At 43.7% G+C, this 27,515-nt stretch overlaps 1 protein-coding gene and 1 long non-coding RNA gene across 9 annotated transcripts in view; one reads left to right on the top strand and one right to left on the bottom strand.

The window, feature by feature from the left end:
• ZNF148 (zinc finger protein 148) overlaps positions 1–7,110 on the bottom strand; it is a 45,852-nt gene extending 38,742 nt beyond the window's left edge. For 3 of the 7 annotated variants that reach the window (XR_009746990.1, XM_061474124.1, XM_061473745.1), the window contains exon 1: positions 6,813–7,109. The gene's annotated coding sequence lies outside the window, so the exon portion shown is untranslated. Of the gene's footprint in view, positions 1–6,235; positions 6,774–6,812 lie in introns of those variants that run through there. The other 4 variants (XM_061474205.1, XM_061474040.1, XM_061473845.1 and 1 more) reach the window with 3 other exon arrangements.
• Positions 7,111–7,231: 121 nt separating this feature from the next.
• On the top strand, positions 7,232–14,993 carry LOC133281532 (uncharacterized). Of its 2 annotated transcripts, none has more exons than XR_009747543.1 (2): positions 7,232–7,330; positions 14,569–14,993. It is a non-coding gene; the product is annotated as an uncharacterized LOC133281532 (long non-coding RNA). The 2 variants fall into 2 exon arrangements; XR_009747540.1 differs by lacking the exon at positions 7,232–7,330 and adding an exon at positions 8,602–9,867.
• The last annotated feature ends 12,522 nt before the right edge of the window (positions 14,994–27,515 follow it).

Raw genomic sequence — 27,515 nt, forward strand, 5'->3', positions numbered from 1 at the left:
CCAGGCACAGCTACAAGTTGGGCAGAGAAGAGATTCAGAGCAGCCCTGTGGAGAAGGACTTGGGGGTGTTGGTTGATGAGAAAATGAACATGAGCCAGCTTCAGTGCGCGCTCACAGCCCAGAAAGCCAACCGTATCCTGGGCTGCATCAAAAGGAGTGTGACCAGCAGGTCCAAGGAGGTGATCCTGCCCCTCTACTCTGCTCTTGTGTGACCTCACCTGGAGTATTGTGTGCAGTTCTGGTGTCCTCAACATAAAAAAGACATGGAACTGTTGGAACAAGTCCAGAGAAGGGCCACGAGGATGATCAGGGGACTGGAGCACCTCCCATATGAAGACAGGCTGAGAAAGTTGGGGCTGTTCAGCCTGGAGAAGAGAAGGCTGTGTGGAGACCTCATAGCAGCCTTCCAGTATCTGAAGGGGGCCTATAGGGATGCTGGGGAGGGACTCTTCATTAGAGACTGTAGTGACAGGACAAGGGGTAATGGGTTCAAACTTAAACAGGGAAAGTTTAGATTGGATATAAGGAGGAAGTTCTTTACTGTAAGGGTGGTGAAGCACTGGAATGGGTTCTCCAAGGAAGTTGTGAATGCTCCATCTCTGGCAGTGTTCAAGGCCAGGTTGGATGGAGACTTGGGTGACATGGTTTAGTGTGAGGCATCCCTACCCATGTTAGAGGAGTTGGAACTTAAGGTCCTTTCCAGACCTAACTATTCTATCATTCTGTGATTAGCGACTGTGGTCTAAAATAACTGTATCACATCTTGGTACCCCAAGGACTGACCACATCCCTCTGCAGTTGATCTACTGTGGTCATTACAAAAATGTCCTTCAATGTAAGATGCGTACTATTACTCTAGCAAAAAGGGAGTTGGCAGTTCATGAATCTTTCATCAAGAACTTATTTGTTTAAAGAAACTTTAAGGACACAAAATTAGAAGAATCCTTACATTTATTTATATAGTTACTGCTCTACCTAGAAATGTTTAGTGCTATAAATGACCCAACACAAAAGCCTGACAATTTTCATTCATCTCAAATGTGAGTCTCTGTCAGACTAAATATATGTAACAGTGACCTATGTTAGGAACCACGGTTTCTGTGGTCAGTAACAGAGGAGAATCATACTTTAGGAGGTCAGCAACAGAGATGACAATTTGCTTCAGAGTACTTTTATCTAAGAAACTCTGAAATCATCTACTGCATCTGGAAATACTGACTGTTACAATGTGCACAGACTAAAAAATCATGTATGGATCCTGTGAAATGTACTCATTTCTTGGCTTTAATACTCATTTTGCTCCCTTTCCCCTCCCTTTACAAAACTGAAGAATGTTTGCAATGCGGTAGTAGATTCACTTGTCGAAAGCAAGACTAAATGGTTTTCACAACCAAAGAAAGCCTGCAGAAAGCCAGTGATTTTCGAAGTTGCTTACTTGCTTTGCCCCTTCCCAGCAAACTACAGATCCCAGCCACATCCCAGGCAGCTAATCTACATAATATGGTGCTTATCTTTTGGCAAAATAAACCTTGCTTTATGCTGAACATTTCTCATACTCAGTGACTAGAGCTTTAGGCCAGACATTACCATGAATACATGCGACAAGTGGTTTATATATACACAGATGTATATCCACACATTTTAGGAGCATATCACCATTTTCTTGTTTCAAATCTAATCCCAACAACAGAAAAGCAAATTTTCAGGGCAATCGCGTAGCAGTTAAAATTCAGAGAGTGTAAAAAGACATTTGGTTCCCCCTTCTTAAGCACTGCTTGTGCACACATGACTACATTAAATTTGCCCAGCATCAATATTTCTCACTTCAACTGTTGCACTAAGGTAACATGACCTGGTCATGATGTTACTGGCATTGTAAACCTTTCTAATGATGTCTTTTAGATCCATGTTGGGGTACATAAGTAGCAAAATTTAACTTTATGGGAAATTATTACAAAGACATTAAGATACATCTTTTTACCTTAATAGATGTAGCTGGCATTTGAAACAATTTTAGAGAAGGCGGCTCATCAGCATCATATCCAAGCTCACTTACACACCTATTCCAGCAGCCTTATGCATTAGTAACATCAGGTGTTATATCAAGAAATTATCTTGGTTTACAGACATTTTATAGCACCTTGATTTTTGGTTTGTTTTTTTTTGGTGGTGGCTTTTTTTTTTTTTCCCAGCGGAAGAAATCTCAACAGTTCATACTTGATAGGCTGTTCATAAATTATACCCTACTGCTGTTTGCAGGTTGGAACTTCTTCCCACACAAATTTCATTTTATCATCAGACTGTTTAATTCTGCACTTATAAAAATGTCATCCTAGTCACAAGTGAAGAATTAGACAGTATTGTCTTAAGGCTTTATGCACAAACTGTGACAAGACGCAAATACCATGATACTAATGAGCCAGTAGAGTACATGAATTGAAGGATCAGGCCAACACATATACTCCATAAAGAGCTAGGGCTTGCTGTTTTCCAAATGCAATAAAATCATGAAGTGATATAAATTAGTAACACGTTAACTATATTACAGTATTCACACTGTTATCTCTTGATATCACAGCCTTGAATATATTAACATATTGATAATATGAGTACACTAAAAATTATTTTTGAGCAAAAGCAGTATTAGTCTCTATACCATATCCCAAAATAAAATCCTGACAATATGGAAGAAGCTATCAGGAGATTCTAACCTCTCTGCATGTTGTGCTTTCCACAGTCTTTCTAAAAGACACTGAATTTTCCCCTAGGACACACTTTTAATCAAGTTCTGTGAGAAACTCTTACAGATATTCCCAGATATTTTATCCCACATGCTGAATGACACATGAAAAATATCTCTATATGGAATCAGAGGAAGACAATTTAATCACAGACAACACTGGAATACTCATACTGGTTACTGTATCTTAATTTGTACAATAATTTGTAAGTTAAATACGTTAAGCCTATGTCACTTGTATAGTTCACGGCATTACTGCCGATGTATAAAATATTCCGTTCTATGCAGATGATAAAAAATGTGTATTTAAAATGTATATAGCGTACTAACAAGCTAAACAGATGGAATTGTGTTTTTAACTTCTCTGGAAAGTACAGAAATGCAGTAACTAACAGCATTTGTGAAAATGAAAATAAATCTCATGAAAATCTGAATGGATTTTCTTTTGTTAGACAGAAGTTTGTGCTTGGCATATAGCCATACATTATAGCCAATGGCTGTGTTTTGCTGACATAGCCTGTCAATATCTATGTCTCAGCTGTTAAAAACAGTAAGTCAAATGTATAAACTCAATACTAGTTCAAGGGTTTCTGCATAGATTCCAATAAACAGGAGTGACAAAAAGAAAAGAAATTGATGAATATCAGTACTTCAAGAAACACTATTTCCCCAGAAGTATTTCTGTCAAAAAACTAACAAATTGAAGTGCAAGTTAACTGTAGTACTGATCCTTCACGTAGGGCCTGCAAACTGATAGAATCAGACACCCATGGCTGCTTATGTCCACAGAGACTCTGTGGGACTTCATTTGTCTTTAAACACTCAGCTGTGTAGATTAGCCTGTAAACTGGAGGTTTGAATCTGTTTCACCATAAATGATGCTGGTCTGAAAGGCATCTCTCATTAAAATGCCAGGCAAAGGCAAAAAAAAAGTACTTATTTTAAATAAAACACATTTATTTCTGTTAGATCCACTTAAGAGTCTTCAAAATAAAATATATTCCCAACAGCATTTACTTTTTGCTCCTTGTCCCATTCATTTAATGTACAAGACACTATTAAGTTTGGACAAGAAAGCTGGACACTTTGGTTTCATGTTTAGGGTAACAGCAGTATGTTTATTTATCAAAGACATTACACTAACATCACTATTTCTTATTTAACTTCTGTTACTTCACAAAGAAAAATGTATCTTAGATTAGAGCCAAAAGTAAATCAAACTTAATCCTAAATTACGCTAAACCTTTAAAGAGGTTTGGATTGATTAAGGCCCACTCTATCAAGCTACTCCATACAGACAGGTCTCCATTTGTAGTATTTACAAAAGGACACACAGCAGTCCTCACAAGAGAATGACTCTACAAAGATCCTAGTCACAAAAAGCATCACAGATCTCTAGCAGCAGATACGGAAGACAACCCCACTCTGCTTTTCCCCTAAATACTAGAATACAACAAACCCTTCCTCCCCATCAGTAGATCTGAAAATATTTTACCTAAATCCATACACTAACAACCCATATCCTAAACGTCACTATTTGCAAATTTACATTATCAAGCCTGTGGTGCAAAGAAGCCATCTAGAAGTGAGATATACCCTTTCAGATGTACTGTCACCATTATTTCACTGCAGTAATATATTCTTAGTATTCTCAAAGTTCAACTGTAGCATTACTTCCAACCTCAATGATTTTACAATGCCAAATGTCTCCAGGACATGCTCCACAGAGCTTTAAATCCTCATACAAATAAACTTGTATAAACTGAACTGAGACAGAAAACAATCTTTTGAGAATCTACATAGTATTACAGAAGTATGTGTTCCTTCAAATGAACAAATTAGCCTGCAATATAACTTTTTGAATTTTGAGTAATTTTTCTTCCATTTTTTTAACCATTGTGGTTCTTCAAATAGCTACTTAACTACTTATGCTTTGAATTCTTAATCTATTTTATTGGGGATTCTCCATAAATAGAGTATGTTTGCAATACAGTAGAAATTAAACACATTTGAACAAGAAGAACAGTAACAGAAACACAGATTACATATATATCTGTTCTCTCAGGCCTTACCCTGAGGAGTAAAGACAGAAAAAATATATGTGCACATGACAGCCTAAATGCAAGAGGTCAGCCTCATCTTTTTTAGCTTTATTCGTTACATGAGCCCACTGACTAACTACATATTTGAGGAAGAGGGATATGCAGATATCCAGAAACAGCTACGAAGAAAATACTTTTGGAAACTGAATAAACACATACATTCAGCTGAGTATTCATCAAGAAAGGCCATGACAACAGTTTTCAGGAAACTGTGCAGTTGAAAAATTAATTTTGTGGAGTTTTCCTTAATTACTGCAATAAAAGCAGGATTGAACGCCTCTCCTATGAATCTGTCTGTACCCTGTACCAGGAGCTGCAGATCCCATGAGATCCACAGGAAAGCAGGCCTTGTGAGCTCTAGAGTTCCCAGCACAACCAAAGCTTCTACAGATGTCAGCTGTCACTGGACACATGCACAAATCCCAAACACTGCAAGGGGAACACTGAAAAGCTGCCTGAAGGTATGCAAACTTTTTACATAGCAGAATGCATTTTAAGTCTGATCAGACCATTCATTTACCTAGTCCGATGCTTACACAGTAAGAACTCCATCAAAAATTGATTAGCACTCTTTTTCCACCTCTTTCCTTTAGAAGGCATGTTTCATCGAACTCATGGGGAATGACTGCAGTTGTACTACTTACAAGGATGAAATCTGATATGGACCCTCCAAAGTGTTTAAGTGTGACAGGCCCAAGTTCGTATTTTTAGCAAGCTCATAAAGCATTACTGATAATCTGTGAATAAGTACAGCAAATAAACAAAGCAACTGAAATCCTATCAAAAGGAAAAACATAGTCCTCATAGTCATTTTCCTTGTACCAATGGCAAAGATGCTGCTCATCAGGAATAAGACATCTCTCTCATCTGAAACTTCTTGGACCAGAATGCCACATGGATGCAGAGATAGGTCATACTCCAAAAAGACTTTCAAAGCAAGACTAAAGCTGTGATTACTGGATTCCACATACTTACTTCTTTTATGATTGTGCAGAAACCCTTACAGCTGTTCTGTACAGTTTATGAAAACAAAGTAACCAGAGACATTATTTACATTTGCAACATAAATGTCTTCCTTTTTATGAGCCAGCTTAATACAGACATCACTACACTCATCCCAACTGAGCCTTGGCAGCAGTTAGGAGAGAAAAGATGATGAAGAGTGAAAGTGTTTAAAGCCCAACTGATTTCTCCTCAACTCCTACTGGTTCCCCCTGCCCTCCCAGCCACTTCCAGCCCGGCACTTGTTCGCATCTCCCGACACTGCAGAGAGCTCCCTTGCAAAAGCTTCCTCAGAACACCTGAGAGGAGATTCGGAAAAGGTTATTCAAAAAAAAAAACAAAACCACCAAAAATTAAGCTAAATGAACGTTCACAAGTCGGCACGCTTCACCTAGCTTACACCAGGAACAATGGAGACGCGGGTAGCGGGAGGATACGGCCGCCCGGGAAGATGAGGCCAACGGGACACGGTGCCAGCCCGCCTGTCCGTCAGTCTGCAGCTCCCCAGTTCTTTGTCTGTCCGTCTGTCAGACGGCCCCACTGGCAGCGCCGGCCCCATACCGACCTCCCCGGCGAGGCCTGCTTGGCCCCGCCGCGGCCCCGCGGCTCCCGGCCCGCCGCGCTGGGGGCCGGCTCTGCCACGGAAGCCCCGCCACCGGCCGGGGGGAGAGGAAGGGAGCTCTCGGCGCCCACCCCGCTGCGAGGAGCGGGGAGGGAGAGCGCCTGCCGCCTCTCTCCTCATTCCCCACTCCTCGGCCTCTCCGCCAGCGGGGCCAAGCGCGGCCCATGCGAGCGGGCCGCGCCGGGCCGCTCTGAGCTGAGCCGCGGCTCCCCCTTCTTTTCCTCCCCTCACCTCTCCTCCTCCCTCCCTCTCTCTCGCTCTCCGTGCACCTCCCGCCGCCGCGGCGGGCAGGCAGGAGGGCCCAGCCGAACCCGGCCAGCTCCCGCTCCCGCCCGGCGGCACTTACCGGCCGCACAGCTGCGAAGAGAAGGCGGGCCGGGCCGGGGCGCGGCGGCGGCTCAGAGTGCCCGTGCCGCGGCCCCCGGCATGGCGGGGCGGCGGCAGGGCGCGGGGGGGAGGAAGCGGCGGCAGCGGGGAAGGGGAGGCCGAGGGGAAGTTGGCGACGGTGGCTCCTTCCTGCTCCGGCGGGGCGAGCGGCGCCTTCCCTCAGCCTCCTCCTGGCGGTGACAGCGACAGCCTGGCCAGAGCGCCGCCGCGCCGCGGTGCACCATGGGAAACACGCCCGGAGGACCGGCGGGTGCTCGGGCGCTGCGGGCCGGCTACGCGGCGAGGAGAAGAGGGGAGGGAAGAGGAGAGGAGAAGGAGAGTCGGGCAGCGCCGCACCGGGCCGGGCCTCCCGCGGGGCCGGGACCGAGACCGAGGCGGGCGGTGCCGGCGGCCCGGGTTATGCGTGGGTCAGGAGGCTGGCGCGGCCGTGAGAAGCCCCGCCGGGCGAGCGCTGCCCCGTGCGCGCCCTAAAGGAAGGTGGGGCGGGAAAGGCCCGCGGGCTGCGCGGCGTAGGTGGCCAGGCCTCGGGGAGGGGATGGAGCTGCCGGAGAGGCTGGGGGTGCGCCCCCCCAACTCCCGGTATCTTTCCAGCGGCTTCATTTCTGGGAGGACGGGGAAACAGAACGGTCCGGCGGTGCCAGGGAGGAGGCTGAAGTAACCCCTGGCCTCTCGCACCCCGCTGCTTTCGGGTGAGGCCGGGGCATTCTGAGGCAGAGGGGCGCGGGCCTGATGGGGGAGGCACTGGGTCACGGGTGTGTTTATGGAGGGGTTGGCTGTGGAACTCCTGGGACTTCCAGAGCCATCGGGAAGTCCTGAGATGAGTTTTCTGCGCTGTAATCTCCATAACCGTGATGTTCTCCATGACCCTACACAGTAAACTCTGTAGAGAATTGCCAGAGGCCAATCTTGAATCCCGTGCATTCTGTGGAGTAGCTGTCCACCTAAACTGTGTGCGACTTTACAGCTCTTGACTGTGCATTGGTCTCTTGCATCTCCCAACTTCATTGCTTCTAAGGGTTACCAACTCTTCCACGTTTCTGTAAATAAAGTCTTTAGGCCAACAACGCACTTAAACACATTCTTAACTAAATTGCTTTATGTCACTTGCTTATAATTAAGCATGTGCTTAAACTCTCTGCCGGATTAAAGCCAAAATCTGCATAAGCTCTATTGGGTAAAATTTACCAGCTTCATCAGGCTTAGCTTTGTGAGTCATTCAATTAGCAGCAGCCCAAAGCTTTTTGCTACAAGCTTAAGTTATTCCCAGGTTGTCCTACAGGATCTCCCTGTCTCCATGACAAAGCTTATGCCCTTCGTTCAGGTCCTGTTAGAAGTAAGATGCATCTGCCTGGTGATTCAGCTTTATGTAGGGTTTCCATATCCTTTAATGAGGTGCATTAATAAGATTGTGTATCCTTATGCAAGCCATAGGTCGTGCCGTTGAGTTACAGTGTAATAAGCTGCATTAAAAAGAAAATAGTAATGACATCAGGGCCCAGTTTGAAGGTCTGCCCTGGCTTTATGCAGTACATGTATTTCAAGATGATTGCGTCAAGTATTCATTCTGCATAAGCAGAGGAAGGAGTTAATAAAATGTAGCTACATTTCATGCAGTCATCTACAATTTTACATAAATACAAGAAACGCTATCAACCTGCATGCCGAATAAAATGGAAAACTATTCAATTTCCAAAAATAGAGTTTTAGAAACCGAGCGAAAATGTACGTTTGTGCAGCTTTGATTTTCTTTTTTTTCTTCAAAGACACTTAATTTGGTGACTATTCATTTTTACCTGTCAAAAAAAAATCCTTTGCATTTCATTAAGTCTGAGTCAGGAAGCTTAGCGCTAAGGCCTTATTTTAAGATACACTGTGGAATTAAAGCTTTCTGCAGGGTGAGCACAAGTCTTTCTCCAAGGACACATCAGTTGGAACCTGCTTTTCAGAAAAATTTGTTTGGCAATTAACAGTAATATGAAGAAGAAAGCATGTCTTGTACTTAATGCAGAAAAGTAAGACTCAGCATGTTTGCGTCCTCTTATTACTCTCTTACCATTCTTCTATGACCTTCATCAAGACATGCTCCGATTTTCAAATGTCAGTTTGGGTTAGGGTGGAGTTTTCTGTTGTTGTTTCAAGAGGAACCGAGTGCCTACAAATTGTGGTGTTGAGCGAGAAGCCTACAGTGCTTTGTTCATCTGGAAGTCCCCCCAAGCGAGGCAGAGGATAGTGAAGGAACACGTCAGACCTTGGACCTTTGCCACACAGATTTTCAAATGATGACAGTTGCTCACCAAGCCACCCAGCTGTGGCACTGACGTTTGTATTGGTGTTTTGACACACCTTAAGTACTATGGTGTTTTAATGGTTTGACATGACAAAATAGAAAAGGAATATATAAAGCCAAGAGCTTGAAGAGCTTAAAAGAGCACTTACATTTTGACCTTTTTGTTCGTTTTCCTCATGCCACTCTGGGAATAGCAGGCAAATGCCGCTTTTCCCTAGGGAAAAATTTAAGAGTCTTTAATATAGTCTTCCCTATTGCTTCTGAATTCTGGAAGTTACCCAGAGAAACCCTCTAAATGGCAGCGTGTGTGCAGCGTGGAGCACAGTGTGGTTCAGTTTACCTTTTTTTTTTTTTCTCCTAGGAGGGCTAAATAATGGAAAGTGAAAGGCATTTCTCCCTCCTCCCCCCCCCCCCCTTTTGTTAATTCCTTTTTCTGTATAAATCAAAAACCCAAGAAAACCAGGAAGCACAAGTAAGCTATCTATTAAAAAGTGTGGCTTTTGGGAAGTGTTGGAGAATATATGTGTGTTTTAAAATGTCTTAAACAGGAAGTGGCTTCAGAAGTAACTGTAGAATAAGCAGAACCATCTTCATTTGGCCTCCTGCGTGACAAAACTGATGGGTTTCATTCATTCAATTTATGCATCAAGCCAGTAACTTCTAATGAAGCAGCAGCTGATCTGGAAAGATCCAGTCTGGGGATTTGAGCAAGAAAGCCACTGGTTAGGTAGGTTATTGAGATGGCCACTTAGCCCATCTCTTAAAATTATGCCTTCATATTTGTCTGAGTTCATCTAGCCTGAGCTTCTAATCATCAGTTTAACCGCAATAGCTAAAAGACTGTGTATCAGAATTTTAAATCAATTTTCCAGCTCTTGCTTTATCCTTTTAACTCCTTTTAAATCCTCTTACAGCTTTTCAAAAAGTATTTTTTGCTTCCTTGAAAACAGTAGTAGTGTGGCCCAAGATGAATCCAGGAGGAAGGATGGGGCATTAGGGTGTGGAAATACACAGTTCATCTTCCCCAACCACACTAAACCAGCCTTTTCTGTGCTTGTGGAATCACCAAACAAGTGAAGTTAGTAACGTCGGTGGAGGATGAGAGGAGCTTGACTTTCAGAGTTAACAGATGTTTTCTCCCTCACCCACTTGAATTATTCTTGTAGTAGGAAAGTTAGTTTAAACTTGAGTGTCAGTGCATCTCACCAGCCTACAGGCTGGGCATGACCTGAAATACGGCCTGGAAGCCCTTTGAGAAAAATCGTAACTGCATAAAGGAACAGTAATCATCATTAGCACTAAACCCAGGATGGAGAGCAAAAAGTAAATATAAATGGCTTGTTGCCACAGAAGTGGAGTTAAACACTACTTAGTCCTCATCACAGATTTAGGTTTTGTTCCCTGTTCGGCAACACAGCCAAGTACATGTCTAACTTCAGAAATGCAAATATCTCATTAAATTAAATGGAGCTATCAGATACTGAATCAGAAGGAAAACTGAATGCCTTCTCCAAATTCTCTCCTTCCCTCCATCCTTGGTCCACTAAGATCACTGCAGCCCTGGTTAATACTAGTACGTGCCAGTGATAAAATGAATGGTGCTTCAGAAATGCCTTGATGAATGCCTGACATTTCAACAGTGGATGCAATTAGGGAATGATTGCTATTGAAAGCTAGAAAAAAAATCCATCTATTTTTTTTTTAATTCAAGTATTTCACCAAGGCTTTAGCTAGCACAAATATTCAATGCAGAAAATTAAATTAGTCCATTGTCTGAGCATCTACTCACTTTGTCTGTAAATTGTTCCTCTTCATTTCAGCATCCCTGATTGAATTTTTATTTTAATTGTATTTTTTATAGCAGACTTTCAATTCATGATCACACATAAGCCTGACTCAATTGAGTCTGTGTTGTCCTGTGTTGCTAGCAGATCAGGAATCAGTAGTGATGCTGTCAGTCACGTAGTTGTATGCTATGCATGTCCTGACATTAACTAATGCAGAGAAGTGTGATGGTACTGTATGTCTCAAAATACCTGTACATGTGATGCTTGTAAACAAAAATAATTAATTATGGAAAATATTGGTCAGAAGGAGAGGGAGCATGCACCTGGCTCTTTAACTTGCTCCTGCAATCTTGCTGTTCCCAAATCTGTTTAGAGGAAAAATCTGTTCCACCTGAGCCCTGAAGAAGTCTTCACATCAGTTTCTAATGCCACAAACACACCTGACTTGACTCATTCATTTATTTTACAATAATACAGAAGCTTAAAGTGCTTTAAAACTTGAGCTGAAGACATCACAGAAACACCAGAGAAAATGAAAAGTAATGGTTTGGTGAGAGATACTCCTGTCTGAAAAAAAAAGTTAGCAAGCCAACATCAGTCAAGATGGTTTCGCGTAGACACAAGACATTCAGATATCTCTTAATATGTTTGACTTGGCCACACATGGCATTCCTGTAAAATTAGCATTATAAATCTCAAGATTAAAAGAAAAGAGAATGTTTAATATTCCATGCTGAGATGCCTAATAGACACAAAAAGCAACAAAAATGATAATAATGTAGTACTTTGCCTAACATAAATTGTCAAATGTCATAATGAGGTACAATTTAGAGAACCAATTTCTCTGCCTTAAAACACGAGTTATAAACAGAGCAGAAAACTGTCTACTCTTAACTTATATTAGCTGTCTACATAAGACATTTAAGTCAAATTAACTGCAGATGGGAAAGTAAGAGGGCCTTAAACTCCAGTATGAACACTTTAGGATTAAAACTTTCAGAATTAACTGTAAAGGAAACTGGGGATATTTTATCTGTAAAAGAGCATCCACACAGAGATTTGGTGGACTTTAACTAATGCAATTTAATGTCACACCTTTACTTAATTTATCTTAATCTTTTCCAAATGTCCCACTGCAGACAAGTTCTTTAGTTTGAAGTATTATGGTGGATCTAATTTGAAAGATAGCATTAGCTGAAGCATTAGCTAAAGGCTTGCCCATATGGGAAGGTTAGTCAGTGCAGAGGAACTAGCCACTTAATATCTGCTTTGTGTCAATAGCCTTTAGTTTATATTAAAGTGTTGTAGGCTGCGTCACGCCACCTGACATGGACTGAGAGTTTATGCAGAGCAACTACTCTATTTTAAATTTAGATTCACACCTCTTTATGAGTCTAAGATGTAATTAAAGCAAAACTCAAGATTCAAAGAGCATGTAGGAGACCAGATTGTGATAATGATGGGAGATTGATACTTATTAACCAAAAGTTCAAAGTTGAAACAGGAAAACAAAACAAATAAATAAATAAATAAGCCAAGCCTGTTGGAGATAACATGGAAACTCCTGAAAACAATGAAACCCAAGAGGTTGTACCTTCCCAGGGTGACAAGGATAAAGCCGTTATTCTAAAAGGCATGTTTCCATGTATTATTTGAGCCAGCAGGAAAGCCAACAGAGTAGAGAAATCTGAATCTATGAAAACCAGTAAAAAGGAAAATCTCAAATCTCAGTTGGCAGTGATGAAAGGGAAAATGAGAAGGGCACAAATGGACCTTGAATATGAAAATGGGAATGATTCTCAAAGTGAAGAAGTAAAAAAGCCATAAAAAGTTAGAATTAGAATTTACAAATTGCTCAACACAGCAAAAAAGGAAAAGTATAGGGTTTTGCAGTCTCGTAATAAAAAACACCATATAGTTACCCTCCCTTTACTGGTGTCCTCTGGTAGTACTCTCAAAAATAGCATCAGAACAATAAGGAAATGCTGGAACAAGGAGGCTATTAACCATTCTCCAAATCACATAGAGCATATCCATGACTGTCAGAAGCTGGAACAATAGGACTGCCAGCAAAGCTATGGAGCCATACATCTTGACCTGAAAATCAGTCAGAATGGTCTTTCAAAGCCTTTGAAAGATTGTGTTATGGCAAGGTTTTGTAAATGAAAATCAGATCTCACTAATCCACTAATCTCTTAGAATTATTGATTGTATCAGTAAGGTAAGAATATAAAAAAAAAACCTAAGCTTATTTTGTCTTCCAGAATATATTTGACAATTTACAGTGTCAGAATTTGTCCAGGAGAGAGAAGGCAGAGAAGAGAGTTAAGTGGTCACTTTTCATCAGGGCATCGGGTTAACAACAAAGGCCTCAGCCTTCCCTCCTAAACCCATTTGTTGTTACAGTACAGATTGGGAAAAGACAAATGCTGAACTGGGATATGATAGATATAAAACATAGGTATGAATTTATGAAATTAACCAGGCCCCAGAGGGGATGAAAGGAAACTTCAGAGACCTTTAAAAAGCTAGATGAATGGACAATGTAATTGCCAAAGAAGTTCATTATATCTGCATTAAATTATGCATTTAGGAGAACAGGCAAACTGCTAAGATACCCTACAAGTGAAAAATGTCTAAGGAACAGCTTCAGGTGGGAGGTTCTAGTCAGGGAAAAGCAAGAAGGTAGAGCTGCTGATATGTAATTTTCTCAGGTGCCTTTCTCATAAAATGAGAAATGGACTAGAAGAAATTTCTCTAAGGCCAATGCCAGCTAATTATTAAAACCTTCTTGGAAGCAGTTATGACTGACTTTTCTTTCAGAATACAAGGGTGCACTGAACGGAATTGCTTAGGACTTGCACCAGACTATTCAATGGTTCAACTGGAGAATGAAGACTGCTAAGTTTTCAGATTGCACCAGTCTGGAGATGGCTGCAATAACGGCCAGGGTCCAGGTTTAGGTTCAGCCTCCTCCTGATAGTTTAGGAGTAAGGTGGAGAAGATGGAGCTCAGCTCAGTAAGGACAGAGAAAAGGACCTGCCCTGAATCTACAGCGGAGCTACAGGACAGCAGTATATCAGAAGATGGTTTAGTAGGGGAGTACGGCTGTTCATGAGCTATACATGAACTTACCTGCACACCATCCTGTTACGTATGAACTGGCTTATACCTCTTAAGACACAAAGGGATCATTTCCATTCAGTCTATACAGTGTTGTTTTCAGCTAGAAGTATTATGTCTGGTTTGGGGCATGAAACTCAGGAAAGACACGGCCCAGTCAGAAAGGACAGTAAGAATGATAAGAGATCTAGAACACATGACCAAAACACCTAGGTGAACTGCAGTTGTTCCGAAGGAGAATGCTAAAGGGGAAACATGATAAGAGTCTTCAAATATGTATCAGGCCATTGCAGAGACAAGTGGAAAAAGCTTCCCCTATTCATGGGAGCTACATAAATTGTAAATTGCAGCAAGGAAGCTTCAGGTTAGGTATTTTTCTGTCTTTCTAATAGCAAAGGTCACAAAACACTGGAATGGCCTATAGGGCTGTGGAGTCACCAGACGTCTTTAGGAACAGATTGGACAAATATATAGGGAATGCTTTAGGAAGTAACCTACATCATTGTCTTTGCCCCCAGGTGCCACCCAGCCTTGTTTACTGTTGTGCAACAGAAAGCTTAACAACTCCATCCTTTCAGTGTGCAGATGAAATGGGATGAAGAAAACGAAAAGGCAGACTATCTTGACACAGATCTGTGGCACAACCTCAAGCAGACTGCTGTGGTATAGCCATCCACAGCCATCTCAAAGAGACTTGGAACTTCAGAGGATTCAAAGAAAAGCAACAAGTAGGATCAAGAGCATGGCAATTCACAAAAGATTGAAAACATCTGGATTATTATCTTCAGAGAAAAACAGTGGAGAGAGAATAAAAGTACATGAAGTAATGTCTGGTACAGACTGATCAGGAGGTTCTCTTTTTCCTGTCTCATACTGTAGAATAAAGGGACTTTCTGTGAACTATCAAACTAAAGGTAGGATATTTAAAATTGAAAAATAAAAATTAAAACTAATAAAATAAAAAAAACAACAAAAAAAAACAACACCAAAGGAAGTACACAACAAGAGACTGAAGTGGAGAACTTCTCTGCTATGGTACATTCATAGCATTGATACTAAACCCAAAAGGATTCAGAAAGAAAATGTCTTACCAACATAGGTACATGAAACACCATGAACTCTCTGAAAAAAGTCTGGGTCAACTTGTGTGACATCAGCACTTTGCACCACCCTCTGCTGTCCCCCATGGGCCCTTCATGGTTGCACTCCATCCCTCTACAGCTGTTCCAGAGAGAAGCGACATGAGTCCCTGAAGGAGGATACTCAGCTGTCTGCCACCACCTGCAGTGCTCCAGCCAGTGTGAAGACCAAGACAAAAGCCACCAAACCCATCCCAGCCAGCAGCCCCCTAAACTACAGGGAAGTCCCACCGCAAACCCAGCTTAGCTGCTTCCTGTCGCAGAACAGGCATGCAATAGGGGAAAGTGGCCAAAAAGCCAAAGTTTCAGATATTGGTGTTTTAAAAGACAGCAAAGGAAACAAAAAGAAGGACGGCTTGTTTTTTAAGAGGCCACTGTGCATCCAAGTAGGCTGGGGACTGTCTGGTTGTACTTGCAGATCGCTGAAAGAACAGAGGATAGGTCTGATCCAAGTCCTTTCTGTCTTGGGTATCTGACAGTATCCTGAGTCAAAAACACTGCTTTGCCCCAGACAGGCTTCATAAAATCATGGCCTTGTTGTCATCCTACAAAAACTGATCTGCTGTATCAGGGAGGCACATCAAGCTGTTTCTGTATGTCTGACTTATCCAGTAACAGTGACAAACATTGTACCTATAAGCAGAACAGCAAAGGTCTTCATTGCAAAGTCTTACCCAAAGTTAACTTAACAAATATATTTAGTACTGAATAACTCCAACCGTTAAATTTTCAATTATTTATGCATTTCAGCTAGTGCATATGAAGAACTGAACTTGAAGGGTAATCAGTTTAAGGATGCATGTCAGACACATCCCAGAAATTTGGCCAGAAATTTGTTTAAAACACAAAGCAAACATCAAGAGACCATTTTCTGGGAAGGAATGTGGTGCTATGTGCAGGGATTAAGAAAAATGTGGCCCTTGTAATGCTGATACTTCACAGTATTTGACATGAGGAGAAGCATCATTCCTCAGCTTCTCTCCATGGGTCCAGTTTGGTGAGGAGAAGATGCTTCATGTGGTATGATCTCTCCATAGATGACCTGATTATCAGCAGCAGTTGTTTTTTTAACATGAGAGGTAGTCATGTGACAACACCAGGCTACTTTCACCTAACAGCACTGATGTGATTTTCAAATTATAGATGACTTCCAAGTAGCTTGATGGAAGAGCACTGTCTCTCCTGGTCTAGAGCTTACAATCTGTAGAGCATCACAGCTGGCACGGCATTTGTGAAGCCCCTTTCACACTGATATAAGCCTCCAGAAGGCTTCATTGAGGAATAAGGAGAACTAACCGTGTCGTGCAGGCAAGACCCTAAAGGAGGACAGCACACCCTCACATTTTGTGCCCCAGCAGATTCAGAAAGCCTGGGAGGTTGGTCAGGAAGCAGATCCATATAGTGCCAGCTCAAAAGGCCTCCAGAACAGCAATTACTGCCTGCTTGGGAAATCCATGGAGCTTGGCTGAGCCTTAAGGACAAACTAAAATGAAAGTGATCAGAAGAACATCAAAATGGTTGACTGTGGGCTGGGGATATCCCAGGCAATAAAGGCTGTTCAGCAGTTGCTGCTTTCCATCTGCAAAGCAGATGAGACTTCAATGCTAAGGATAATTTAAAAGTCAAATAAATGATTTAAAATGGCTTGTAATAAATAAAACCATGTTTCTTTTAAAAGTAAACTGCCCTTGTTTGCTGGTTGGATGCTTGCACACCAAGCCAGACAAGCAGATGAAAAAAACCTGGTCCCTGGGAGCAAGCGGAGGCTCTTTTTTATCCAGCCTGAGAGGAGCTGCAGTAAATGATGGAAGAAACATCCCATCAGTGCTTCATAGGACAAGTGGGAAAGGAGCTGGTGAGGGAATCGAAGCACGTAACTGGAGAGGACTGGATCTCTCTTTGGGTCAAAGCAGTGGGGGAAAGCCTTGTCCAAGACCAGAAGCCTTTCCTGCAGCCCCTCCAATGAGCTGATGAGCATTGTGGAGCTTCAGGTGGTTGTGCAGTTGGTCCTAACTGCTGGACAAAATTAACTCTCAGTTTTCAGAAGCCAAAGGCACAGAGGAAATCGACCCTGATAAAATACCTAGCAGATAAGCTTGTCAAAAATAAATAAATAGGGGCAGGAGGTTCTAGGTCACTCATTGACTACAAAAGGGAAAACCCAACAAGGTGACCCAAAATCTATACATCTCCAGGGGAAAAATTAGCTTTTTTAGGAAAGAGAAAAATCAACATATTATCAAAGACTCCTTATCAACACCAGTAGATGCAAGCTGACAGGGTGAAATCAATACCAGCTATCAGAATAGTTAGGCATGAAAAAAAGCTATGGCTTCCTTTGAAAAATGTGTATTTAGATGTTGATCAAGGATACTTTCATTTTGTCAGCTTGGCCATTTTTGATCACCTCACTTGGCATATTGAAGTAAAGACATGATAGTCGATCTCATTCCTAATTGCATGTGAGGTGGCAATATTTTGCAGATTGGTTCCTGCTTGGGAAATGTGTCTGTTTGTAGTACAGCCCACTTATGTGCCAAAATGGCTGCTTTTTCCTCACAGTTTACAGAGACATTTACAAAGCTGGAGATGTCAAAAATGAAAACATCTTGTGCTATAGCTGTGCATACTGATGAGTAGTCTTAATGGTGGTGAATTTGTCATGTAAAAATCAGTAAGTCAGTGTCCTTAAAAAGGAAGAAAACCAGGTCGTATTTAGTGCCAAAGTAGAGAATTGAAACCATTTTGGAGAGATGGTAAGAAAAAAAACCCAAATAAACAGATTAAAAACAACCCCCAAAAAAACACAAAGCAAGTTCAAATAATCATTTTTCTCTTATCTAGAATGTGTTATTGATGTAAGTTATGTTGGTAATACAAGTTACCTGAATCACAAGTAAAGAACTACAAGAGTAGGGTGTAGCACTGAGGGAGGCAGCATGAAAATATGAAATGCTAAAATAGCAAATGGACTGGGTCAAAACAGAAAGAGGATGTCACTGTGTCTTCACCACGGAAACATTGATCATAGACATATAAAATGGTCAATATTGCAGCTTCAAATTTTAGTCCAGAGAAAGATGATTTTCATAACAACTTGGAGCTATAAGAACATGTCCTTTGAAGCTAAAATAGAAGGCAGAAAAGGTACAATAATTGCACTTGACCTTGCAAGAGCTGTATCCTGAAGCCAGTGATGAACACTAGCCACCCACAGTTACATCAGGTCAAAATTCCTACAAGGTAGCAGCTCAGGGTCGTACAGCCCTTTAAAACACAACAGAGAAAAACCCCAACACAGGGTTGTCTGTCCATCCTCAAGTCTGTTGTTAGATGTAACAATGCAACCACCAACAGGAATATGATGTTCCTGATCTCCTGATGCTGAATTTGCACATCATCTTACCATTCGATGTAAGTTGTGTTTTAGATACAGCTAAATTGACAAATGAAGGAACGTTAACCTGAAATCATACACTGCAGCCAGGGAACCTGAGGGTGAGAGAGGGAGAGCAGGAAGCTGCTGTGATCCTTCCCTGTGGTATGCCTGCCCCCGATCAGGAGCTGCTAGTAAAAGCACCACTTTGCACGGTCAGGCTGTCCCTTTGTGTTTGCATAGTCTCCAGTGAGGATCGTGGTTTCGGTGTCAAGAAAAAGAAACCAACTTCTTTGCACGGTGCAAGTTTTTTCACATGTATAGTAAAGCCTGCAATAGCAAAACATCCGCAGCACAGAGCACACACCTAAATGATTAGCAAGTTTTTGTGATTCGTCTTAAACGAATTGTTCCCTTTTCCTCTTAGTAGGTCTTAAGTTTAAAGAAATTTGCATCAGAGTGTGAAAAAGAAATCTTAATCACCCATTAGGAAATGAGATGCTGGTCATTAAACGTTGCACTTAATTTAATTGTCATCACGTTGGGGTAAGAGCAGTGATGCTGGCACAAATCGAAGTTGAATTGTTCACAGAATACTCAAACTACACAAAATGTCCCCATTTTATCCCAGATCCACTGATGCAGCAGCCAAGCCTTGAAACCTGCTCACAAGCCCTGTTTGAGGAGTAGCATCCCTGGCGCCAACTTCAGAACACCACAGCGGCTGCTGTCTCCTGTGTGTTGCTGACTGCGCTGTGCCCTGCAACCCCCTGTGTCATGCTGTCTCCCCACCTCCATGGGTCTCCAGCAGTCTCACCAAGGTCCCCTACAAGGCATCGCTTCCTATAGCCTCCACACAGACTGGCACTCCCTTGTGCTGATAGCTGCGGGTCCTCGCTGCCCCCAGCCTCTACCCAATACCCTAAAACCCTTAAATCACTCTTTAAATTGCTTCCTCCCACAGGCCACATCACAGCCCAGCAGAAGCTACCAGCAACTCAGGTTTATTCCCCAGGGAACTTTTCCAACCTGGGAAAGGTGGGATAAAATACTGCCCACTGTCACATCACTAAGCACACTAAATTGTATCTAGGATTTATTCTAGGTCCTTTATAAGATTCCCTGTGTTTGCAAGTAACAAAAAATACAAGTAGCCAGGGTACAGCAAACCTGGCACCAGGAAAACAGGACCACGCTGGCTGCAGCACCTCCTTTGTGGTATGAAATAAGGGTTACTGAGGGTGAGGATGAAGAGGAAGCTGCAGCCAGGAGCTGGAGGAGTAAATCTGGCATCATCTGGCAAGTAATAAGAAGAGGCAGTAAGAAAAGCAGAGGAAGTGAGGGAGAGTGAAGTGGGAGCCAACTCACTGACACCTTTTGGAGACGTTGCACCTCCATCAAGCAGCTGCCCTCCAGCCCCTGCTGAGCACAGTGTTCTCCCAGCCTTGGAGAGTGGTGGTCCCTGTTCCCCAGCAGCTCCAGAAGGAAGGAGAAGCTGCTGGGGCTGTGGGCTGTCCTGGACCATGCTCACAGAAAGGAGGCTCCCATGGCAGCTGGCATGTTTTTTGAACCAGTCGCACACCCCAGGAGTTACCATATCTGGGGTTGGAGAGCACCGGTTAAACTGCCAGAGGAAGGGATTACGAGTAGCTACTATCTGCATCAAGGCAGTCACAGAGCAGGGCAATCCACACAAGGAACAAAATATGGGTGATTTCAGCCCAGAAGAGCCTTACCTGACATCTCATTACTTACAGGCTAGTCACATGCTTCATTGCCTAAAGTAGCCTAAAGTAGCATCCCACAGCAGGTTTTCTCCTCCAGATGCACGGCACCAGGCACTGAGCTGGTATGAAATGCAAGGTTAGAGAACCACGGTATGAAGAGAGAACTTGCCTTCAGCATATTTCCTAAAGTGGTGAGGCTGTGGCGGCCACAACACTGGGCCGTTCATCGCTCCATTTCCCCTTTCTCCCCCCATAACTTTTGCAGCTGCCAGGCAAAGTCAGGCAGGTTTGCACCTCCCTGGCCCTGGGGGATGCTCCAGTGCATTCCATTCCACATGGAAAGGTGCCTAAGGAGCAGCCACCACAACCTCTGGGGACAGTCCTTAACCTGTGAACGACTCTCCTCAAGGGGTGGAAAAAGTCAATTGTGTTTGCAGCACAGTGGGACACAAGTCTGAGCCCCTCCTATTTAAGGATGCCAGCCAGTTCCCATGCATCTCATAATGGCACCAACTTGCAACCAGAAATAACTCAGACATGACAAAAAGACTGTGGACATTGCCAGTGTCCCACCCAGGCAGTGAGCAGAGGAGACACAGTCCTGGGTGCACACAGGGAAAACATGCTACATGTGCAGCTCCACAGGCAGCACAGCCCAGATCGGTACTGCTCGTCTCCATCTCCTCCTTGATGAGCACAGAGGCACCCAGGAACCAAGGACAGCCTCTGCTGCAGCCCCACCAGTGTTGCATTAAATGAACTACTAGCAACTGAACCCATTCCTCTCCTTTTCCTGCTTTGTGCTGTAGACACCCAAAGTGGAGAATGGAGGTGGCTAACTAGCACATCCTCGTCCTTCTGCAGTTATTTCTGATTCACCTGCCCCTAACCTCAACTTAGCAGCCCAACCTAAAGACACATCACAAATTATTTGCATTGAGCAGGCCCATGAGTGCGCGGCGTCCACTGGATGAGTTCCTGCTGAATCTCAGGATTCATGGTCACTTCCACAACACCAGCACCATGACCAGGATGGCATGGACTAACCTGCAGCTTAGCTCCTTCAGGTGATCGGAAAAATGGCAGAAATAGCAAGGATGAGGCAAAGAGCGTGTCACAGAGAGATACATTATCAAACAACTGGAGGGGAAAAAATGCAAACCCGAAGAAAAACGAGGGCTTGACTGTACCTGGGATTATGCAAGAGGAGGGGAAGAGGCATCTCCTACTCGGCTGGCAGAAGTCAGCGCAGCAGAGGGCTGCAGGAGAGATGAGTACCTTGGCTGCACACTCTCTGCCCTGGGGCATTTTGTTTTTTTCTAAGCAGAAGGTACAAGTTCAGGCTCTGCTCCCAAAGTTCCTGTCAGAGATGGTCCCCAGCCAAGCAGGAGATCCAAAAAGCCTCTCAGAGCAGCTGGAACAAAGCTTTGCATCTGGAGCCACGTTTGACTGAAAAGCTCAAATCTGTCCACTCCAAATGCTGAGGAAGTTTGGATGAGAGTGGAAGTGCAATGGCCAACATCTGCCTCTCTTCTGACAGGATAGCCGTAAGCAGAGAAGTTATTTTACTCATTTTAACTCTCTAGGCCCGCAAATGGAAACGGTTTCTCTCACAGACACTGTCCAGTAGGAAAAACTTGAGCTGAAGGATTTGCTTCGTGGCTGTAGCAAAAACAATACATCAGCCTGCAAGGCAAGGCCAGCAGTGAGTGTGTATTAGATGGCTTTTCTTAGGGTTTAGATGACTTTTGTTTTAGATGACTTTTGGGTATGTTGTTGTTGGTTTACATTTCTTTCACAAATGAGCTTGCCTTGCAAGCATCACTTCCCTGTGAGTGCTAGCAAGTGGCAGAGGTGGCTTCTCCTCCCCTGCGTTCCCCAGCACACCAATTGCAACAAAAGAGCTGCCATTTGCAAATGCTTATCCCATAACAGCGAGTGCTGCACAAAACAGTTCCAGATTTATTTCAATTCCCCAAATTTATGGCAAGCAGCCTGATTTTCAGAGAAAAGCTAAAGGCTAGCTAAGAAAGCCAAAGGAGAAGAAACCCAGAAACAACCATTCACCTTGTGAAAAGCACGCCTTAAATCCTTCTCTTTTTCTGTTTAGCTTTGTTTAGTCTAGTTTTGGGTTTCTCTGCTGAGGCTTGCTGGATCAAAAGGCACTTGCTCAAACAGGTTTTGCTCCACAGTCCCACACACATGGTCACCGAAGCCATTCCAGGGGCTCACCCACCATGGGAGCAGCATGGATGTGTGATAGTCACATCCATCGGCATTTGTGCCAAAATGCTGGGATTTGAGACAATTCATAAGTATGATTGCAGTCACCTGGGAGACAAACAAACAGTGTGTGTGTAAGGAGAGCTGGAGAGCTGTGATGAACAAACAGCGCTGCAGATGGGATGGGGCAGGTAAGCATGAGGGCAGAGAGCGATCACACTGCAAACCCCCATATGGGATGTTGCTGTGTACTGCTGCCTTTGCACACACGTACCGACTCCCCCACTGCTCTCCACTTGCACAAGATCCTCTGACCCAACATCCTCTGATGTTGACTTGGAGCCAGGCGAGAAGTGCGGCTGGTGGTGCCGGAGCCCACGAGCCGGTCCCAGGCCAGGCTGACAGGCAGCGCTGCAATTTGGCTCCAGCAAGAGCAAACAAGCACAGGTATGGACAGGATTTATTCTTCCTGTTGGAACACATTCATCTGCAGATTAGCGGTTGCTCTGCGCACGCGGAGCCTAGATACCACCAGTTAACTCTTCTCACAGCCAGCCTGCAGCCACCCTGCTAGGCATAACACCTATACAGCAACAGCGCCCAGCATCTGGCTCCTCTGGGATTAGTGCCCGGAGCATCAAGCACATAAACTCAGGTGCCAGAGGCACACTGACCTGCATTTATTTTAAATTTTGAGGAAAAGAGAAAGAAACTTCTATAGGACAGGGGTTCCCTTTCCTAGAGAACAGCAAAGCTGGTGTTTCTGGACCAAATCCAAGAAGGCTCTGTAAAATTCAGTTTCCAGTTTTTACAGGCAAAAAGAGGCTAAAATCTTCAAAAGCAAAAGCACAGCAATCCACTACAGCTTCTGTTCCTTATTTAGGGTAGACTGCATCTGAAATCTAATTATCTCTCTGCAACTCCCTGTGCAGTTGTGGCAGACAAAGAGGGTTCTCCAGGGAACAATTCTTTCAATCTCCTTTAAACACCTACCTTGGGATGCAACCAACTCCCTCTCACGTCTAGTGCCCAAGGATGCTACACAGAAATAACTTCAGAGCCTGTCTTCTGGGATATGCAAGTCAAAATGCACTTTTACACTTGGCAGAGCAGCTTGTCCTTCCAAATATTAGCCTCTTCAAACACCTGGAGGTGGAGGAACATCTCTGGTGTATGTTGACCCAAAGGACTAGCAGCAATAGTAAGATCAGTCAGCAAGAGGACGCAATTTCACGGTTTCTGCTTTTTTTTCCCTTTCATTCCCCAGATTATGGCAATCTAATAACTGTATTCAGAGTTCCCATACAGCCATGCAACAGTCTGCTATTCCATCCCCTAGATCCAGAAATGTCTCTTGTTCAGGGGCAGGTGCTGACACATGAACAGAATATGACACACTCTCATGGCCAGTTGCAGAAGCACACTTCTTGCCTGCTGCAGCATGCCACATCTCTGACCTGCAGCAGGAGAGGTTCCAGAGGAGCAAAAGCTGGTCGCTGTGTTACAAGAACATCAGTGGTTTGGAAGACAAGTGTTGATACAGCAGCTGAAGAACTCCTGGATAACTGACCCGGACAGGGCTTGCCCCTCGCTCTGTAAGGAAGATGAGGCAAAAAGAAGTGTCTCCTAGGGACATGGTTCATATCAAAGCTAAGCAGGAGTCTCTGAAGTTTTTAAACATGACACAAAAGGACAAAGTACTGTTGGCAGGACACAGAAAAGGAAAGGGCAGAAAGACAAAAGGTGAGAGGAGAAGCATTGCTGAATATGGTTGCCCCGCCAAACCTGAAAGGCACTCAATGCTGCCTAGAGAGCTCTTCAGTCACTGCAAACCCCCCTGTTGTCTCTGGGTAACAGAACATCATCCTTCAAGGGACTCAGTTCCTACTTTAGAACCCACACATAAAATGTAATTCAGCCAACTCAGCTCCTGAGCAGGGCCATCTCCTAACCACTGCAGCTTCATGTGAAAGGCAGTCCTGAAGCCAAATAAACAAACTTTTCCACCAGCTGAGCCTGTGTTTGCCAAACCCAAACCTCCAGCTGGGCTTGCAGAGCTCCGTGGTTTCTTTCTCTGTGCTTATCTCCAAACCAGCTCCTATTAACAGCTAATTTCCCTCTATATCGTTATCTGCCTACTGAAAGCGGGATTTTGCAATGCAGAGGTTATCAGCTGCCAAAGGCAGGCCCCTAGGGCAGCTTACCACCCAGACAAATCCTGCCATAACCCCCAAACCAGGAACCTGCTGCCCTGTGACCCTCTGAGAGCACCTTGGTTAGACCCAGCTCCCTGATCCCTGCATGTTTGCAGGGGATCTCCAGTACTGCAGTGTAAAGACATCCCACTCCAGGAATGGGTTGTAGGGAGGAAGAAGAAACTTCACCGGAATGAAATCCAGAATTCTTCAGGACCTGCTGCTCACATGCTGCCTGGCATAAACAGCACCACTCCTTTGGTTTACCATCTCTTTCACTGAACTCCAGCCCAGGAAGATCCACAGTGGACATCAACATGAGAGAGAAAAAGGAAATGTTTTCCAATTTAAAGTAACATGAAACCAAACAACCCCTAAATTGCCTTGTAATCGCAATCATTATATCTGTTGGAAAGAAGCAGAAAAAGACCCAGCTAAGCACTATGTATTTAGCATTTTAAAGCTAAAAATAGCAGTAACTGCATCGGCAGGAAGGCGTTTGAACAGAAAGTGAATGATCACCAGCAATTATTTCTGAATATTTAAAGTAAATGCCCCAAAATTGGAGAAGGCAACACATGTTCAAATCCCTGTCCTGGCTTAGAGGAGAAATAGAAACAGGTAAAGTATTATGGTGAGGGGAGGAATGGTAAAGCCAACCATAAAGACAAGTTAGAGGTTAGGAAAGGTCAATTATCTATAAGGACTAGATGTAGTTAGGGAAGATTTAACACTGAGAATGCTTTTAGATTTTGAAGGGAGGATTTTCCTTGTCCTCTAACAGTTTGGCTTCACAGACCAAGTGGTGTGTCCTCATCCACAAAGGCACCCCCTCTGTCACTGCATATTGCTGACACTTTACATGGTTCAAAGGTTAATTCAGCACTTCAGTTGTGAGATTCAGAGTCTGGTTACAATGTAATAACACATTAAACACCTAAGGGTATGCTACTTCATTTAGGAGGATGCTAAAACCAAGTTATCATCATGATTTCTCCCAAGTCACAGCTAAGGTGCAGTGCTAGACATTCGCTTCTTAAATTAACACTTGTATTTGCAGATCCATAGATTGTCTTCTCAAGCTTACAGAAGTCCCAACATAAGGGATCTCTGAACCATGGGTGCTGATTTTCAACAAGTCTTGAATTCCAAGAGAAATTCCACAAGGCTGGAAGAAGGCCAATATTTTGTTTGTATATAAAAATGTGTAGTTAGACCAGATTATTATAGGCCTGTCAGTCTGAAAGTAATCCCAGAGAAAGCAATACTTGATACCGAGTTAAAAAGAGATTAATGCCAATCAACATGTTCATGGACAACAGATCTTATAAAATTGATTCTCATTTTAATAGATTACAGTTTCCTTGATACAGCAATAGTATTAATGCAGCAACCCACCATACCACAGCTTTCCTCACTCAGGCTGGGCCAGTCCTTTTCTGAATAAGAAAGTAAAGCCAGCCCGGCATTACTTAGAACAAATTAGTATCTGGCAAAAGGCTTAGGATGTAACTGGAAACAGGAACCCTCTGGGGTAGCAGAGTCCTGCTGGGATCTGGCACTGACTCTGTGCTAGTTACCACCTTACTAACAGCCTGGGCAGCAAAAGCATTACAGAGACCATAGGTGATGGAGATGAAAAGATTAAAGCGACGCTATAAGAGGAAGCTGTGCTTCTGAGAAACGGTGACAAGCGTCACCTGATGGAAGCAAACAAGCAGCAGCTTGGTGCCAGACCTGGCACAGCCCCATGCATCCCCAGCACACTCAGGCTGTGTGGAGAGCTGCTCTGAAAGTGGGAGCATCAGACATGGCTTGAAATGAGTAGTGATGGCCTCAGGGGCTGACATGCTCCATAGAGGAGAGCAGGGAACATCACATAGGAGTGGGAATGCTTCTGTGACTGTTGCAATGCCCGCTTCCAGTCTGGCAAACGCAGGATGAGAGGGATGCTTAGCTCTGCCGCATTGCCCAGGAGGGCTCTTCCTGCAGCACGAGGAGCCCTCAGCGGTTCCCTGCTGTGTTCTGAGCATCCAGTGCCCACAGGGCCATTAGAGGCAAGCTGGCAGGAGCCTACCAAGAATTCCCTTAGAAGATAAAGCAAACGAGACTTTATTTCCAGTCTGTGCTCTCAGCCCCTGGAACAGGCATCATGAGATTTGGCCCCTCTGCTTCCAGAGGAGTTAAAAGCTGCAGTCAGAGAGCACATGCTTCAGAAAAACCGAATTCAAAGCAGCAATGGGCAAGAGTGACTTTGCCATCTCTTATATGGGACTGAAATCTCAGGTCATTCTTTCTGACTATGGGAACCACTTCCAAGCAGTTACTAAATATACGTATTTATTTATTTATATATATATACATAAATACTGCTATCTCAGGAGCCTGTGCTTTAAGCCCATCTCATGGCAGAGTTTACCCACTGTGAAAAGCACCTAAGGAACCTACACACAGGCTACAAATCACAGCGTAACACACGGTATTATCAATAGCAATTTACAGCAAGACATGAATTCATTACTAAATCCTGAAAGGAAATCTCTGCCAGTATAACCATCCCTTTGTATTTAGGCATCCATTATGCTATGGCTGTTGTGACGGCCCTCTTACCTCAGAGCAACAGGAGGGGAGTGGGTGGCATTTGCCTCCCTCCAGATGGAGTTTTATTCCAGCTCGCGCTGGAGACCCACAAGAGGGCGGTCGGGGTTGTGTTTTCCCTTTGACTACATCATTTTCCACTTCAGTATCCTGGGGAGGCTCACCACAGAGCCGCTTTTTACCTTCTGTGGTCACTTACAGCTACTT

This window comes from Pezoporus flaviventris, unplaced genomic scaffold, assembly GCF_033815535.1.
Source record: "Pezoporus flaviventris isolate CSIRO_AGI_PZ_B2104156 unplaced genomic scaffold, CSIRO_AGI_Pfla_v1 ptg000001l, whole genome shotgun sequence".
Taxonomy (NCBI): domain Eukaryota; kingdom Metazoa; phylum Chordata; class Aves; order Psittaciformes; family Psittacidae; genus Pezoporus; species Pezoporus flaviventris.